Source organism: Pagrus major, chromosome 22, assembly GCF_040436345.1.
Source record: "Pagrus major chromosome 22, Pma_NU_1.0".
Classification (NCBI taxonomy): Eukaryota; Metazoa; Chordata; class Actinopteri; order Spariformes; family Sparidae; genus Pagrus; species Pagrus major.
Window position 1 is genome coordinate 7,807,277 of NC_133236.1, and position 20,008 is coordinate 7,827,284.

A 20,008-nucleotide genomic window follows, 5' to 3' on the forward strand; every position below is an offset into this window, starting at 1 on the left:
AGTGCCACCAGAGATCAGGACTGCAAATAAGATTCCAGTGAACAGTTGAGTCTGTGCTGATATCACACAGATATTTAACCTGCTGCACAGAGCTTTAACAAACTGAGGAAATAATCTCAGGAAAATCAAACAACAGTGAAAATCTGTTGTCAACAGCAGTTTTTATTGTCTGAGAAGATTATTATGATTAATAATCTGAGTCAAACACCCTGGAGATAATGTAATAACCACCTTGTCTGTCAACATTAATTTGAAGGTTAAGATGAGCCGACGCCCATCATGTTTGCTTGTTGTTGTAAACCCTGAGGTGGAACGCTCAGGTAGAAAAATGCAGTTAACATGAGCTGCAGGTCTGAACAGGTACAGAGACATCTGGGGTGAGGGAGGATGAGCGAGACTGGAGACTCGTCCCAGTTCTGGATCAGATTTAGAGCCACTAAACCCCCTCACACCCTCACAGTGAACACACACAGGTTCAGGAAGCACGCAGCGTGAGAAACACATTATATTTGGACTCTTTGGTGTGTTGGTGTGTTGTCTTCCTGTTCTCTCAGCGCAGACAGTCAAGATCCAGATCTGGTGAAGGTGCTTTTAGCTACTCTCAGGGTCAGATACCTTTGAAATCTAGTCAGTTACTGGATACAAATTAACATGGCAGTCCGATTACTCAGTATTGTAAGAGGTATCCATAAGTCATGCTTGAGTAAAAGTAAATTAATTTGAAAATAAGCTACTTTGGCTCTGATGCAGCATGTTATCTGCAAAGTAACTAGTTACTAAGGTTTAAATAACTCTGTAATAGAGTAAAAAGAATAATATTTGCCTCCAAAATGTAGTGGAGTGGAAGTATAAAGTAGCAGAAAATAGAAGTAAATTACGAGTACCTGAAAATTGTACTTAGTGTACTTGAGTAAATGTACTTAGTTACATTCCATCACTACGTTGTAAGAAGTATTCATGAACCACGAGTCGCTTCAGATTGCCATGAGCACTGTTTATGGATTAGTGTAATAACCTTGAGCCTCAGTTTAGGTGAAACACACGCAGGTCAAATCCCTGCCTCCACACCTCCAAGTGCTCAGCGCACTCTGAGTTTTGGCCCCAGGATCATTCCAGAGAGAGACAGGAGACCAGCCAGGCTTTTCACAGTCCTCTTTGAGCCTGAAAGCGATAATATCATTCATGCCCCAGTACATATCGGTCTCGTACACTGCTAACCAGCAGGTACAGATTAAGAGTGCTTTGTTTTTTTGCCCTAGCGCCAAATATCAGTGGTGCTGTTACCTCAACATTTTCCATCACTGTGAATACTTCTGTATTACTTTTACATCTTTAAACAGTTTCAGTGCAAAGCATTTTTCATATTCTACCTTTACAGTTCAGGTAATCAAATCACCCTCACACAAACAATTCTGGCTCAAACTACAGGTCTACTGCCTGTATTCTACATGTGGTATGCTGTCAAAAAATTGATAATTGAATCTAATTACACGTTTTGGTGGTGACTTCACCAATTTTAAACATTAAAGTGTGTTTACAGGTCTTGGGGAGTACAACTGTATATGTGAAAAAAGTAGCATATCCACAAAATCTTCTTTCTTTTCAAAGCCTGGCGCCTACGTTACCCCCAATGCAACTTAGCCACAGAGTGAAGTCACTGGAGGCAGTTTATCAGATTACATGCAGCTTCCTCTGGAGCCACAAAAGGCTTTATAGTACTTTATTCACACATGCAGGAGTACTCCCCGAGGCCTGTAAACACACTCTAATGTGTAAACTTAACCTTCAGAGCACCTTTAATAACACACAGTCATTGAGTCTGTCTTTAATAGAAATATTAAAAATATTGAGTTTGAGGGTTTCCTTTTTTTTAATAGGTGTATGACTTTGGTGCCATCTAGTGGTCATATCGAGATTGATTCGCAAGCCAAAAGCTATTTAGGCATAGACTTGTGATGTGCACTTTCCCATTTGACTGAAGTCGTACCATCACCGTGTCAATGTTAAGATCAACTCTAGTTATTCCTGTGTATTAACAACATTTAAAGTGTTTCAACATAAGAAGGAATAAATGTCAAAATCATCTGCTCAGTTTCATTTTCATAGAAGGTAAAAAAAAAAAAAGTACTCATTAAATACATTTTGCATGTCATGGAGGCAAATTGTTGCCAAATCAAACTCAAAAACTTGAAAAAAAAAACCTGAAATAAAATTAAAGGAATCATTTCAAAATGATACATCATATCCCAGTGACACAGATGCTGATACTTCACCGCATCGCAGAAGACACACTAGACCATCTTTTCCAAAAGAAAATGAGATAACACCCTCCCAGAATTCTTTGCAACACAGGAGCAGCTAAGCAACTAAATAGCTGAACAAGATTACAAACATAGAACGTTTACATATACTGATATTTCATATAACTAAAGTCTTTAAATATATTTCACTGCTCTTATACTCTGTGTAAAATATAGAACCTATGAATCTTTTCTAGGCTAAAATAACCTGTGACAGAATGTTAGATTTTAGAGATGATTTAGTCTACAGACCAACACTTAATAGTCCACTGGCACTGTTTAGTAATAACCCTTGTTCATATCAATACTCTCACTACCCCTGAACAAGTCAAGACGATGATCTCAAAACACTGCACCTCAGTGTGCGATTAGTATTTTTCTTTTCAAAAGATTTAAACTTAGTCAAAATGAGGAACACCTCAGTTATCTGAGGCTTAAATAAAGGTTTGATTTGAACTGAAATGCTATTTTCCTTCCTGCATAATAAAAACTGCTGAAACATATTTATGTTGGTGTCACAGGGCAGGACTCCACCTGTGTCCCTGGCAGTCCTGAGAGAGGATGTCAACCAAAGCACACAAAGGCAGCAGCACAGCAGTCCACTGAACTCACTTTGTCACCATACTATCTCAATACAACTGGGTTAGTGTCACAATCAATAAAACACTCAGACATCTGAAGTGACACAGTCTGCTGTGAGATGTGTTTTTAACCTCGGCGATGTTCATGTGAATCAGGTGCATTGTTGTTAAACTGCTCCCAAAACAACTGTGTCACCAGGAGGCTCTTTGAACAAGCAGGTACACTGATGGTCTGGATTCATCTGTAGAATGCAGAACAGATCTTTTAAAATTCCCACATATCCAACAGATCTGGTGAAACCATCAATGATCTGGGGAGTAAGAAGATGAGCACATTGGACAGGTTGTAAGCACTTCACAAAGGAGAGAAGTCTGTGAAAACTCACACACAACTCCTTCCTATCAACACAAATTTATGAAGGAATAAGTCAAGGGCAGAGGTGGAAGAAGTACACTGATCTTGTATTTAAGTAAAAGTAGCAATACCACAGTGTAAAAATAATGTCAAATGAAATATGGGACCACTTTAATACTGCTAGAATCTGGAGTTCATGTCATCCTGGATCCTAAAGATAAATATGCATCATATTCAGAAATGGACAGTGGTCATATCTGCAGAAGATTCATTGGTCATGTCCAATGTCAGGATATATCTGCTGTCGGGATATTTCAAAATATCTGAAGTCAGATCTTATGATATGTGACAGTCACATCCGATGTCAGTAAAGACTAGTATGTCACCATGTGTCATATTTCAACAGGATTAACGGGTCTTGTCTGTTAACTATAGAAAAAATATAATAGGAAAATAACAGAAATGACATAGAAAACCACTTGAGTGCATATAACTCACTTTTATTACACCAAATAAAGGCACCAAACAGAAAAGTTCCTTCCTGCTGTTTTTGTAAAGGGCCTTTTTGCAAGTGGACATGTTCCTAGTTAGCTGCGCTGCTTCACTTTTGGATGGAAACTACACCATAATTATTATTAATCTTAATAGTACACAAACAGTACAATGTTTAGACGCTCTGTTCGACATGTTTATAATAATAATTTGACTTTTGATCGTATAATTATGATTTTTTTTAGTTTTCATCGTTTTTTTCTTTACCTGGTGGAAACATGCTTCCATAGGATGTGGCAGGCAGGTGCGTCCAAAAGCCTCTCTCCCTCTCTCTCTCTCTCTCTCTCTCTCCCTCTGTCTCTCTCTCTCTCTCCTTCTCTCTCTCGTTTATTATGTATTTATTAATCTCTGGCCTAACGTTCATTACTTTAGACCCACACACAGTGAAGATTATAAGTGGAGCTCTTGTAGAAACACCTGCTGCACACACACAAATCCCACAGTTTACATCTGTCAATTCAAATAAACTTTATTGGCATGAGTGAAGTTACATTATTGACACATTTAAATGACATATTATTGAATGAGGAGATTTTACACAAGAAAACTAAATAAATCACTTGATCACGCACACGCACGCACGTACGCACGCGCGTCACTGAAGGCCATGGAAACAGAACGTTGACCAAAGCTATAAAAGCTGCAGCCCTGCCTCCATTTCTCTGTTCGCACATTAAACTTTGACAAGTTGACCTACTGCGGATCTGCTGTTGGAAAGTTGCAATCTGGGAAACCTGATCAACTGGAAAACTTCATCACAAACAAACCTGTTGGATTATATCTGACCACCTGGAAAACTTCTTCTTAAATAAAACTTTGGATTTTACCCGACCACCTGAAAACTTCTTCTTAAATAAACCTTTGGATTTTACCTGAACACCTGAAGACTTTTTTTCTAAAAAACCTTTTGGATTACTTTGCTCGAGGACAACTACCGCAGAGCGTGGACCACCTTTAACTGCTGAGAAGTGGTTTCTGGTGGACCCCCTGTGGCGAAGAACCTGCTGTCCACAGTCTCTGCAGGTGGGACATCTTTAATTATCACATTAAATCCGTAGAAATTGGTTTCAGTTGACAATATACCCTTGGTAAATTGTTGAATTTACAGATAGGATATTGATAGCATTTTAGCTAGCTTTTCATGAAAAGTCAGGTTTGGGTGACACTCGACGTTTTCTCAGTATAAAATTATGTTTAGATGATAAGAATGTGCTGGAAGTCCCGCGACAGGTGAGGAATGTGTTCAAGGTTGTGTAGTGATTTTTAAATACTGTTATTTTTGTGTGAGGTTATCATTTTTACATATTTAATGTGAAAAATGTAGAGGAAAGGATGGAGACCGGGCCTTTTTTTGAAAAATGCCAAAATAAACAAGGTTGTTGTCTCGTGCGCCGCCACGGAGACGATGGAACGTGAGGAGATGAGCTGCAGTGTGACCACACCAGGCCCGTCTCTCTGTGTGCAGCTCAGGTTGCTGCTAGAATTGTTGAAACTGAACTTAAAGTGTAACCGGATATTTTGTTGAGACAGTTCAAGTTCACAGCTGATCATATTTTTGAAGGACCTTTCATGTTGTGTTCAGTCAGCACTCAGACTTGTACTTGACGTGTTGAAGAGATGAGAGTGGCGTCCTGTGTCCACACCACAGTCTCCTCCACCTGCATGACTTGGGACTAAGAAACAACATGTTGGCTTCATTAGTTTCTGTGCTTTTTAATCAAGGCAGCACAGTTTAGCCTGCGTGATGGCGCACGCTGTTCTGTGTACAACAAACGTTTTGGCAGATAAACAGTATATATATAATATAATAATATATTGGTGTTGTGTTGGTGTTCATGTTGTTATTTGAATTTGAATATAAATAGGACAATGGGGAAATGGTTGTGTTCTTGGAGGACAGGCCTACTTACTTTACATGTTAGACTGTTATAATAAATGAATCAACTGGTATTCAAGTCTGTAACACTGCATCATATTTTATGAGCTAATCACAGTAAGAGTATCTGAAATAAAAGGCTCCAACAGCACAAACACAATGAGGTGAAGATCAGTGACTGAATGATCTGAGGTGAGGCAGCACACAGTTCACAGCTACCTGTCACTCAGAGAGACCCCGCCCCTAATTATGCATAACTTTAAACATTAGTATAATTTAAAGCAGTGAGTTATATAAAAGTTCAGATGAAGGGATAAATAATCTACAGAAAGCAGCTGTAAACATGTTTATTTCTGCTGGAAAGATATTTTAACATGGACTCTTATGGGGACTGGCTTCAATCCTCAGAACAGCAGATTGACGCTGGTTTAAAAAACAACCAAAACAACATCAAATGTCTCCGTACAGGTCATCTGGTGTAATCCAAGTCTGCAGAAGCCCTGAGATCACAAACTGTTCTGAAAAGATGTCAATTACACGCTTTATTAACCTCAAATCTTCACTGTAGCTGCTGAGATTAAAGTGTTAGCGTGCACGAGCTCGACCGCACGTCTAGGGTGTAAATAACGTCTTTTCAAATCAACATTTTTAAATGGTTCTCAGGTGTTGTTCCTGTGGTGGACAGACACATTTATTTGAACAAAAACACCACAAACAAATAACTTTTTGAGCATTTATTCTGTCCATATATTAAGTGAATACAGTTCAATACTCTTGATCACATACTGGACAGAATCTTTACAAAAATTCAAAGCTTCAGTGATAAAATAAATTCATACAATATGAAAAGGAATCCTTCACATTCATGTTAATACATGAACTCTGAGTGCAAACTCTAAAGAACATTCAGGAGCTCGTTTCTGCTTTTTGTTTTCAAAAAACACAGACGTCACCAGCGTCATTACAGAAAGTATCAATCACTGAATCAAATCTGAATCACATCGGAGCATCTTGTTTGTCTGAGTTTGTTGTCACAGCTTGGCTCAAAAGGAGGAAAAATGCTCCACTTTGTGTTGTTTTAAAGTCCACAGTGTTGGATTTAGTGCCATCTAGTGGTGAGGTTGCAGATTATAACCAACTGAAGACTCCTCGTCTATCCGTCCTCTAACGGTGGCTGCTAAAAACACTAAAAACATGCAAGTCCCTCTGTAGAGTCAGTGTGTGGTTTGGCTGTTCTGGGCTAATGTAGAAACATGGCGGTGAACATCCACAAGAATTTCATATTTTTAGAGCCGAACATGTTTCCTCAAAATGTTTGGACACGTCCAGAAGATGTTGGAGTGATGTGTCCGCAGTCACACTGCTGTTGTGACTGAGATCATTTACTTGTAATGTGAGACGAATGAAGAAGCCAATCAGACTTTTCCAGACAAACTGTCTACACCTCTTGAAGCATGTGGTTGAGTGCTGTGCTGCCCACATTGAACACCATTCCTCCTGTAATATTTCTGATTTTATACTTTATTTTAATTGTTTTTTGTTTTTGTATGACAACAAACAAATGGACAGAATAAGAAAGAAAATTGCAGACAGACAGACAGACAGACAGACAGAGTGATAGGGTCATCGTGGGTAGAATGAAATGCTTTGCAATAAAAAACTGAAAGGGAAAAAAAAGATGAGGTTACATTACAATGTTCCTGTTTGTCCTTGAAACCCATGAAAGGGATCTTCTGATTCATATGACTTGAGTCGTTTTAAAACGACACTCCTCCAAACAAAATATAAACATAAGAGAGAAATCAGTTATGGCTCAAATAATATTTCCATTTTTTCCAGTATTTCTCACAGTTTTCAGCAGCACGTCTCAGAGAGAAAGTTAACTGTTCCATTATGTACATTTCTTAAACTATTTCTGTCCATTCAAAGATTGTTGGAGACTCTTTACTTCACCATTTTCCATCTCTGTTACTACATCTGTCCAGTAGGCAGAGATATTAGGACACTCCCAAAAACTGTGATAGTGACCTGCAGACATGTTACCACACATTCTCCAGCAATGGCCATATTTGGATTTGTTACTGCAGGATGTTTTTATTCTGAGAGTAATGAAAACCTTAAGGTGTTTTTCCAGGTGAATTCCTTCCAGATGCCTGAGCTTGAGGTGTTTGACTGTGTCTTACAGATATTTATTCATTTTCAGTCATTTGTATGTTAGCTTCCGTCTCCCATCTTGATTTAATATACATTGTGGAAAGGCTCCTAATCAGACTCATCTCTGTCTCTCCAACACTTTTAATATTATTGTCGAAGCCTCCTGTCATATTTCTGTGTCTAGATCTTTTCCCATTTCACTTTAACATATTCGGTATTGTTCCCCTTCTGCCTCTGAAGACCCTGGTGTAGTTTAGACATTGTTTTTTTTGTGTGTGTGTTTATAAGCTTGAATTATCACTGCATTACTCTCCTCAGAGAATTCTGGTTTTATCTGTTTTTCATATATTATTATTATAAATATCTTATTTGTAGATACCTGTAGAAATCATTAACGTTTAGTGGAAATTCCCCTGATTTTGCTCAGACCTCAGACGATCAGATGATCACTGAAAATGTGGAATATGAAATAACTACATGATTGTCTTTGTAAAGACCTGAAGCAGCGGTTTAACATGTTTTGTACATTTAATCGTTGACTGTTGGATGGTAGCAAAAATAAATATACCCAATATCTAGAACATTGTAATGGTCCTTCAAAGGGAATGAAAGTAACTTCTCCTTTTTCTTGTTTTCACCTGTTTTGTTTCAGTATTCTGAGAGACAAAATGGGCTCCAATGTATCCATCGAGTCCACCTCAGCCCAGATGAAACCCGTCCAGCTCCCCAGCGGATATGAGGTCCTGGAAGTTCTGGGAGAGGGCTGCTTCGGAAAGGTGGTGAAATGTTGGAAAGAGGACATCAAGCAGACTGTGGCTGTGAAGATTCCTAAATTCTTCTACGAGGACACCATCAATGAGGTAGGAGGTGTTGATTTTGATGTCCACGGTTGTAAAAGATATTGTATAGTCAGAGGTGCAGTAAGTGCCTCGTGCAAACAAACAAGCTACTTTAAGCTTTCTACAAACGTCACGATGTAAAGATGTAGTGATTATCTGTACACTAAGTTTTAAGCACCACATTATGAAGCCTTCACACGTTAACACATTAACTGACTGTAAAAACTAATCATGTCAAACTTGCCGTGTGTCTCCAGATTTCCATGCTGAGACGGTTCAAGCGCCTCAAACTGGACCGACACAACATCGTCGAGTTCATCGATTGCTTTCAAACCGAACATGGAAGGGCAATCGTGTTTGAGGCGCTGGATATCAGCCTAGGCGACTACCTTAAAAAGACAAGTTTTGCGCCTATGTATCTGACTGACATCAGCACCGTCATCCAGCAGGTATGAACTCAGCACCATCAGATGGAAAGCAAAGCACTGAGCACTCTGTCACTTTTAGGCTTTGGTACATTCTTACCGACCTTGTACTTTCAGATGGCTACAGCATTTGAGGCGCTGAAGGGGATCGGGGTGATCCACGGTGACGTGCACCTCCACAACATCATGATGGTGAATCACCAAACACGACCCTTCAGAGTCAAGCTCATTGACTTCGGTGTTGCCATGTCCAGATCAGAAGCCAGCCAGGGCCTGCCCCTGCAACCACTGTCTTTTAGGTAGGGTTCATTATTTTTATTATTACACTGGAGTGAGTGAGTAGTTTACCATTTATTGCTCCCTTCCCAAGTCTGACAATGTAAATATCCTGTGTAATGTTTCTCTTCCACATTCAGGTCTCCAGAAATCATGTTGGGCTGTCCTTTTTCTGAGGCCATTGACATGTGGTCCCTGGGCTGTCTGATGTTCGTAACGATCTGTGGCAAACTACCGTTCAATGGATTCTCATTGTACAATGGAGAGTATGAAATAGTAAGTCACCTACTATATTCAGACAGTCTGTCAGTTGCTCATACTTGCGTGTCTTCACTCGTGCTTGTGGTTTTGCTCTAATTAGTGATCAGTGTACATCCCACATGTATGATGAGAAATCTGAAGCTGGAAATCAAAAGGAAATTTAAAGAAAATAGGGAATGAGAAACCATCTTGGTGTTTTGTTCAAACAGATGAGAAAATGCTCTAAGTTTACTTTGAGTGTGACAGAAGGAAGTAATCTGATGTTTAGTGGTTCAAAGAACAACCGATGAGAACTGGCCATTCAGATACGGAGAGTCATTACTTTGCCCTCCTGAGAACATTATTTTGCTTCCTCTTGCATATTTTGATGTAATGCTGTGTTTAATCTCCAGCTGCAGAGCATCATTGATCTCCTGGGTCAGCCAGAGGACCGTCTTCTCAGTGCCGGTCTAAAGACAAAGAACTACTTTAACCGGACTGGGTCCAACAGCTGGGAGCTCAAGGTACCACAGTGAACCTTCTCTGACCTTTAATCTTTGATCAGAATATTTTCCTGTTAACATTTCCCAACATTTAACAGTCAATCATTCAGACTGATTTTGAACCACTTTGAACCTTCTCTCAGACATCTATGGAGTATCACGGATATCACCTCATCCGTGCCAACAAGGACCAGCTCCAGTCTCTGGACCATCTCAAAGAAGTAAGCGTGAAGTAACTTTCATCGTCACTATGATTGATTGTCTTTTCATGATGCTGGATTTGACCGTTGTTTCCTCAACTAGATGCGTCTTGAGGAAAATCATGAAGCTGAGGCCGCAGAGCGAGAGCAGTGCATCGAGCTCCTGAAGGCCATGCTGAAGATGGATGCGGATGAGAGGATCACTCCCCGTGAAGTCCTCACTCATCCATTTATTACCAAAGACTACCCAAAGTAAGTGTGTGTGTGAGATGTGAGTCCTGTAGGTGGTGCTTTGTAAGTTAGTGATGATTTATCATTTGATCAGTGTCCTGTCGTGTTTCTGGGACATCAGAGTAACAGTGAGTGTGTCTTTTTGTAGCAATGGGGCTTTGGCAGCAGCATCCCATCCCGGCTGCACTCCATCTCCAGAAATTCCACCAGCAGGTGTGATCCTGGTTCGGCCTGCGGCAACTGAGAACACACTGCTGCTGGAAGGTCAGGGGAGCGAAGTCAGGTGAGATGTCTTCCTCTGGTCATGACAGCCATTTCTCAGATGAGAAAATAGTTCAGATCACCACAAAGAATAGCAGAGAAATGATGTTTGAAGATGTCATGACAATAACAGGACCATTCTGTGTGTGTGTTTTCATGTTCAGTGGCAGGACTTACATTGTCAAGATCTCAGGAAGTTCTGCCTTCACTTCCTCGAGTGAGGACTTTGACTGTGAGCCTGCTGCCACTCCTCTGACGGATGATGACGTCATCAACATACGACCATACTGCTGCACTCCGTATCCCACATTTCCACCATCAGGTGTGATCCTGGTTCGGCCTGCGACAGCCCAGCACACGCTGCTGGAAGACCAGGAGAGTGCAGTCAGGTGAGATGATGAAAAATAGTATCAGAACCTGTTGCCTTTGTCTTTCACTCACTTCCACATCAAATCCACACGATAGCTAGATCAAGATCTTTACTTCAGGAGGTTTTGGTCCACAGGAGCCTCAGAAACAACAAGAATGAACAGTTCCTTGTTGCAGCTTTAAGATGTGATGACAATAACAGGAATAACACTCTAACTAACTTTTTTGTGGTGTTTTCAGTTTTCAGTCTGGCCTGAACGAGACGTCAGGGTCCTCAGTGACCAACACTGAAAGTAGCATGAAGTCCTCAATATGTGAGGACTCAGGCTCATGTGGTAAGTAACAGTCATCTCTACTTGCGTCTCAACTGTTGTGTATTTTGAAGTACGGCTGAGGTCTTTAATGTCCTTTGACTTTCAGAAAACATGGGGTCAAAGAAGAAGTGTCAGAAGAAGAAGAATCGCTTCAGACGCGTCTTCTCCTGGATGAGGAAGACCTTCAGTTCATGTTGTACCTGTGCTGAGGAGGATTAGGGAATCACCAAAAGACTTCCCAAAGTAAGTGTGTGTGTGAGATGTGAGTCCTGTAGGTGGTGCTTTGTTAGTTAGTGATGATTTATCATTTGATCAGTGTTCTGTCGTGTATGTTAAGTAGTTGAATCTGTAACAAATCGTCACTTTTTTCTTACCTAGTCATATATTTTGTCTATATCTGCTGTCATATAAATGCAGTGAAGTACAATTTATCCCTAAGAACCCTGTCACTTTTAGGCTTTGGTACATTCTTACCGACCTTGTACTTTCAGATGGCTACAGCATTTGAGGCGCTGAAGGGGATCGGGGTGATCCACGGTGACGTGCACCTCCACAACATCATGATGGTGAATCACCAAACACGACCCTTCAGAGTCAAGCTCATGGACTTCGGTGTTGCCATGTCCAGATCAGAAGCCAGCCAGGGCCTGCCCCTGCAACCACTGTCTTTTAGGTAGGGTTCATTATTTTCATTATTACACTGGAGTGAGTGAGTAGTTTACCATTTATTGCTCCCTTCCCAAGTCTGACAATGTAAATATCCTGTGTAATGTTTCTCCTCCACATTCAGGCCTCCAGAAATCATGTTGGGCTGTCCTTTTTCTGAGGCCATTGACATGTGGTCCCTGGGCTGTCTGATGTTCGTAACGATCTGTGGCAAACTACCGTTCAATGGATTCTCATTGTACAATGGAGAGTATGAAATAGTAAGTCACCTACTATATTCAGACAGTCTGTCAGTTACTCATACTTGCGTGTCTTCACTCGTGCTTGTGGTTTTGCTCTAATTAGTGATCAGTGTACATCCCACATGTATGATGAGAAATCTAAAGCTGGGAATCAAAAGGAAATTTAAAGAAAATAGGGGATGAGAAACCATCTTGGTGTTTTGTTCAAACAGATGAGAAAATGCTCTAAGTTTACTTTGAGTGTGACAGAAGGAAGTAATCTGATGTTTAGTGGTTCAAAGAACAACCGATGAGAACTGGCCATTCAGATACGGAGAGTCATTACTTTGCCCTCCTGAGAACAATATTTTGCTTCCTCTTGCATATTTTGATTTAATGCTGTGTTTAATCTCCAGCTGCAGAGCATCATTGATCTCCTGGGTCAGCCAGAGGACCGTCTTCTCAGTGCCGGTCTAAAGACAAAGAACTACTTTAACCGGACTGGGTCCAACAGCTGGGAGCTCAAGGTAACACAGTGAACCTTCTCTGACCTTTAATCTTTGATCAGAATATTTTCCTGTTAACATTTCCCAACATTTAACAGTCAATCATTCAGACTGATTTTGAACCACTTTGAACCTTCTCTCAGACATCTATGGAGTATCATGGATATCACCTCATCCGTGCCAACAAGGACCAGCTCCAGTCTCTGGACCATCTCAAAGAAGTAAGTGTGAAGGAACTTTCATCATCACTATGATTGATTGTCTTTTCATGATGTTGGATTTGACCATTGTTTTCTCAACTAGATGCGTCTTGAGGAAAATCATGAAGCTGAGGCCGCAGAGCGAGAGCAGTGCATCGAGCTCCTGAAGGCCATGCTGAAGATGGATGCGGATGAGAGGATCACTCCCCGTGAAGTCCTCACTCATCCATTTATTACCAAAGACTACCCAAAGTAAGTGTGTGTGTGAGATGTGAGTCCTGTAGGTGGTGCTTTGTAAGTTAGTGATGATTTATCATTTGATCAGTGTCCTGTCGTGTTTCTGGGACATCAGAGTAACAGTGAGTTTGTCTTTTTGTAGCAATGGGGCTTTGGCAGCAGCATCCCATCCCGGCTGCACTCCATCTCCAGAAATTCCACCATCAGGTGTGATCCTGGTTCGGCCTGCGGCAACTGAGAACACACTGCTGCTGGAAGGTCAGGGGAGCAAAGTCAGGTGAGATGTCTTCCTCTGGTCACGACAGCCATTTCTCAGATGAGAAAATAGTTCAGATCACCAGAAAGAATAGCAGAGAAATGATGTTTGAAGATGTCATGACAATAACAGGACCATTCTCTGTGTGTGTTTTCATATTCAGTGGCAGGACTTACATTGTCAAGATCTCAGGAAGTTCTGCCTTCACTTCCTCGAGTGAGGACTTTGACTGTGAGCCTGCTGCCACTCCTCTGACGGATGATGACGTCATCAACATCCAACCATACTGCTGCACTCCGTATCCCACATTTATACCATCAGGTGTGATCCTGGTTCGGCCTGCGACAGCCCAGCACACGCTGCTGGAAGACCAGGAGAGTGCAGTCAGGTGAGATGATGAAAAATAGTATCAGAACCTGTTGCCTTTGTCTTTCACTCACTTCCACATCAAATCCACACGATAGCTAGATCAAGATCTTTATTCAGGAGGTTTTGGTCTGCAGGATCCTCAGAAAAAACAAAAATGTTTGTTGCAGCTTTAAGATGTGATGACAATAACAGGAATAACACTCTAACTAACTTTTTTGTGGTGTTTTCAGTTTTCAGTCTGGCCTGAACGAGACGTCAGGGTCCTCAGTGACCAACACTGAAAGTAGCATGAAGTCCTCAATATGTGAGGACTCAGGCTCATGTGGTAAGTAACAGTCATCTCTACTTGCGTCTCAACTGTTGTGTATTTTGAAGTACGGCTGAGGTCTTTAATGTCCTTTGACTTTCAGAAAACATGGGGTCAAAGAAGAAGTGTCAGAAGAAGAAGAATCGCTTCAGACGCGTCTTCTCCTGGATGAGGAAGACCTTCAGTTCATGTTGTACCTGTGCTGAGGAGGATTAGGGAATCACCAAAAGACTTCCCAAAGTAAGTGTGTGTGTGAGATGTGAGTCCTGTAGGTGGTGCTTTGTTAGTTAGTGATGATTTATCATTTGATCAGTGTTCTGTCGTGTATGTTAAGTAGTTGAATCTGTAACAAATCGTCACTTTTTTCTTACCTAGTCATATATTTTGTCTATATCTGCTGTCATATAAATGCAGTGAAGTACAATATATCCCTAAGTGAATATAATATATGTTAGTCCTGGTACCAGTGTCTCAAAAGCAGCTTCTTTACAATGTGTGTGACCAGAAACTCCACTGACAATCCTGACCTCCTCCTCCCGACCCTGCTGTGCTGGAACTGAACACCCAGCCTGAGCCTGTGCCTGCACACAGAGGATGTGGTGGACGTCTGCAAGACGCTTACATCCAGGCACAGGTGAGATACTAAGAATAGATTAGGCAAAGATGTCATTAGAAGTAGATCAATGTCTGTATTGATACAGATATTTGCCATTGGTCGGTGCTTTGTGGCAAAAGAAGGCAGGAAAAATGTTCATTTTAATTTAAGATGACTTTGTTTTCCTGAATGTAATGTCTGTATTCTTCTGTGTCTTCATGTATGGAGGAAGGGTGCCATGGGGTTTATTAAATGTCTCTCTCTCTCTCTCTCTCTCTCTCTCTCTCTCTCTCTGTCTCCACAGTTCCTGCCGTATCAGTGGCCTGTGTACAGCGTCCTGATACCCGCAGCAGCAACCGTCAGTCACCTTGCTGCTCCTCCACACACAGTAAGACCCTGGTTCACCACACACACTGAACATCTCCACTGTTTGGTTGCAGCAGACAGCAGGTTTAGTGCTGTAGGAGAAGGATATCAGTGCCTGCTTTGTCCTGCAGTTCCAGTTCAAAGGTCCCTTAGAAAAATGGCACATTTTAGAATTATTTAAAGTAAAGTGAAGCTGTGTGCTCTTGAAGCTCAGTTGTGTGTTTTGTGAGGGATTCGGGTGTCAGGCTGAGGCCAAGTACATCTTAACATTAAACAACTCTGCAGGTTAATTACATCAGTAAAACAGTAAAATTAGCCATCATTTCTTAGACAGTCTATCATCCCCACAAATAATTTGTTACATGATAAATCTAAAACCTACAGTTCACAGGTGGATGTTATTTCATTTTTATAGCTAGTCGGGGATGAAGCACAGTTTTAATCAAGTTAGGACACATTCAATGCTGCATTATGGAGGACTGAAACTGCCAAATCTAAATATATTAAGAAATGAATGTGTTTCAATCAACAAAAACATAATATTAAAAATGAATGGAGGCATTAATCAATTAATAAAATAAAAACAAAAATTGATAATTGTATAATGTGCTTCTGTATTTCATTATGTATTTATTCCTGATTTGCATTATGGAGGAAAATGGTGAAGGAAATGTAGAAGAAAATATACTGAAATAAGTAAGTTAGTGGATTTAACTGGGGAGCAAACGCAAAGGGAAAAAAATGCAGAAATAAATGCATTAAAATGGCTTAATAAATAAATGTAATTTAAAATGAATATATGAGAAAGACATTTTGGCACTTTCAGTCCTCCACAGTCCCTCAGCAGAAACAGGCAGACATGTCATGGCTGAATGCTGTTGACTCTCCAGATGTGTTTTAATCCCACAGATGTGACAGCAGCTCATTGAAAGACTTGTTATAATTAATTGTGAGGGTAAATCCTGACACCTGGTGGACACACTGCACCATCGCGGCTCGTCTAAGCACCTGTTCTGTGTGTGTTTGTGTCTCCAGAATATCAACGTACCAGTGGTGAGGCTCCCTGGAGGCTTCGACCACAACCTGCAGTGTGTTGCAATGATGTAAGTAACACACACATGAATGCAAACAAACACACCAGTGCACACAGCTATAGAGCTTCAGTTTTCATCACACATACACACACACACACACACATACACACACTAAAACACACACACACACACACACACTCACTCTTTCTGCTGTCTAATCATGTGTGAATCTGACTTGTTATCTGTGTAGGAATGTAGAGCCGTTGTTTGCTCCTCCAGCTGGAGTTTTCCCTCCTCCTGCTGTCCCTGCTGCTCCTCAGCCGAGCACCTCCAACTCAAAGTAAGTTTGCTGTGGACACTTTTGATCAAAATGTACTTTTCTCTGTATTGTGACTTTCTCATGATCAGTCTTGATCATTTTAAACTGAATTCCATCAGAACTATGGAAGTACACACTGCTCACACACAACTCATATATGTTTACATCACCACATACATCACTGGACAAGAGTCACTGCAAACAGTTTTTATTGGCTGACAAACACTTTGGAGCGCCATTGAACATTTACATGAATACAGAGTTCAGGATCTTTACAGGTGACCAATTGTACATTTTATTAGATTTAATTTGAATGGCGCAAAACAACTTCCCCACTGTGAACAATAACACTGAGGTACAATGGTTCTTGGTACAGGATCTTTAAAGGGGCACTATTTGTAATCAGAAGAGAAAGATCTTCATTGACTGTTTTTTTTTTATTTTAATGCTTAAACAAACTAAATAAACAAACTCTCTTTGTTTTCATGACTGAATAAATAAAGTGACCTTAAAGGACAACACAATTTCATACTGTTTTACTTTGTGTATATGTGGCGGACCCTGCCACCTTTCTAGCTTTAAACAGTGTTCTGGAGACTGAATTGTACATCCATAAAAAGTTGTGACTTTCTCAAATGTATGTCATTTGATCCAATATTAGTATTCAGATGTGGTTTACTGCAGATGTAAGAAGAGGTATCTTATTTTGAAGTGTTTTTAAAGTTTTAGAAGACTGATCTGTGTTTCTGTTTTTTGGTGTTGCAGCGTCTAAGAGGTCATGTGTATCTCCAGTGGCATCCACCTCACGGGCAGCTGTGATGGAGGCCTCGACCTCACAGAGAGCTGTGGAGGAGCCACGTCCCACGCAGACGGACCCTGTCCCAGAGCCACGTCAGCAGACGACCCTGGTGCAGCTGCAGCACACGGACTCCAGTGACCGTGCATGTGAGTGACATATATCACCTGCCACAGGAGTACAATGTACGTACTGCCTCCTGGCTGCATGTTCTAGAAACAGCAGTCACATCTTTGTCCTCCTCTGCAGGACTCACACAGAGTCCAGCCAATCAGAGGATGTGGAGCATCACCCGGTGATGGAGCAACTTGATCCTCCACCAAGTCCATCCAGTGCAGAGCATCAGCTGCCCTCCTCTCCTCCCTATGGACTTCTGTGATGTCATGCAGATGTACAGATAGATGTTAAGATAGATGATAAGATGTATGTATAGATGTATGATAAGATGGATGTATAGATGGATGTGTAGATGGATGTATAGATAGATATTAAGTTTGTATGTATAGATGTATGTATAGATGTTAAGATGTATGTATAGATGTGTGTATAGATAGATATTAAGATGTATGTATAGATGTGTGTATAGATGTTAAGATGCATGTATAGATAGATATTAAGTTTGTATGTATAGATGTATGTATAGATGTTAAGATGTATGTATAGATGTATGTATGTATAGATATGAAGATGTATGTATAGATGTGTGTATAGATGTTAAGATGCATGTATAGATAGATATTAAGTTTGTATGTATAGATGTATGTATAGATGTTAAGATGTATGTATAGATGTATGTATGTATAGATATTAAGTTTGTATGTATAGATGTATGTATAGATGTTAAGATGTATGTATAGATGTATGTATAGATGTTAAGATGTATGTATAGATGTATGTATAGATAGATATTAAGATGTATGTATAGATATATGTATAGATAGATGTTAAGATGTATGTATATAGATATATGTATAGATAGATATTAAGATGTATGTATAGATATATGTATAGATAGATGTTAAGATGTATGTATAGATATATGTATAGATGTTAAGATGTATGTATAGATGTTAAGATGTATATATAGATGTATGTATAGATAGATATTAAGATGTATGTATAGATGTATGTATAGATGTTAAGATGTATGTATAGATGTATGTATAGATGTTAAGATGTATGTATAGATGTATGTATAGATAGATATTAAGATGTATGTATAGATGTATGTATAGATAGATATTAAGATGTATGTATAGATAGATGTATAGATAGATGTTAAGATGTATGAATAGATATATGTATGTATAGATGTTAAGATGTATGTATAGATGTATGTATAGATAGATATTAAGTTTGTATGTATAGAGTTATGTATAGATGTTAAGATGTATGTATAGATGTATGTATAGATAGATATTAAGATGTATGTATAGATGTATGTATAGATGTTAAGATGTATGTATAGATGTATGTATAGATGTTAAGATGTATGTATAGATGTATGTATAGATAGATATTAAGATGTATGTACAGATGTATGTATAGATAGATATTAAGATGTATGTATAGATGTATGTATAGATAGATAGTAAGATGTATGTATATATGTATGTATAGATAGATATTAAGTTTGTATGTATAGATGTATGTATAGATGTTAAGATGTATGTATAGATAGATGTTAAGATGGATGTATAGATGGATGTTAAGATAGATGTATAGATGGATTTTAAGATAATTGTATAGATTGATGTATAGGTAGATAAGATTGTTACCATAATTTCAGTAAATCATTTTACTATAAACTATATTTAATCAGCTCAATATGATTCATTTTCTGCAAGTACATGGTAAATACACTAAAAACTTATGTTGTTCAAAATGATCTTATTTTTTCAGTGTTATCAATTGGCAACTACAGAATACATAAAGCTGTGTTTAATATTATTGCTGTAATTAATAACTTGCTGCAGGCTTGGGGAAAGAGATGATTGCTTCTAGCCGTGTGGTGTTGTCTGTCTCGAATCTTGAAAAAAAGGAGTTGAGGTCGTTGGGGAGGGATGCTGGGCTGCTGCTGGCCACCTGGATTGTCCTGTGGTGGAGGGAGCAGTGTTCACAGCAGTCATGTTCTTAATCCCCTGCCAATCTGAGTGGAGGCTCCCTTGTGTGAAATTTCCCTCCACCTTGTTCTTCTCCTTCAGCTTGGCATTTTTTTGGTACGCTTTACTTATTTACCTCCTGTTTTTCAGATTCGGTGCCAGTAAAGAATACTCTTTTCTTTTTATTGAGAATTGCTTTGGTTATCCAGGGTTTATTGTATGGGAAGATTGTTACCTTTTTGGTGGGAATGATGTTATCCACACAAAAGTGGTAAATGGATTGTGAAGTATACACTGAATGCATATTTATAAACTGAACAAGCCACATTTCCCCTTTTCTCTCCATGAAAACTTCGGTTGAAATTCTTACTACTTCAACACTATGGGAATAACCTGTGACAAGGACTCAGAAGTTGATATTACTTAATTAGGAGCCACAAGCCAAAATGGTTATCTTGATCTAAATACTGTCTCATGGCTTTTATTTGTTCAAAAGTAACAAACTTGACTGAATAAGTGTTATTTGTCTGGGTCAAGAAAGCAGATTAAAATATTTTG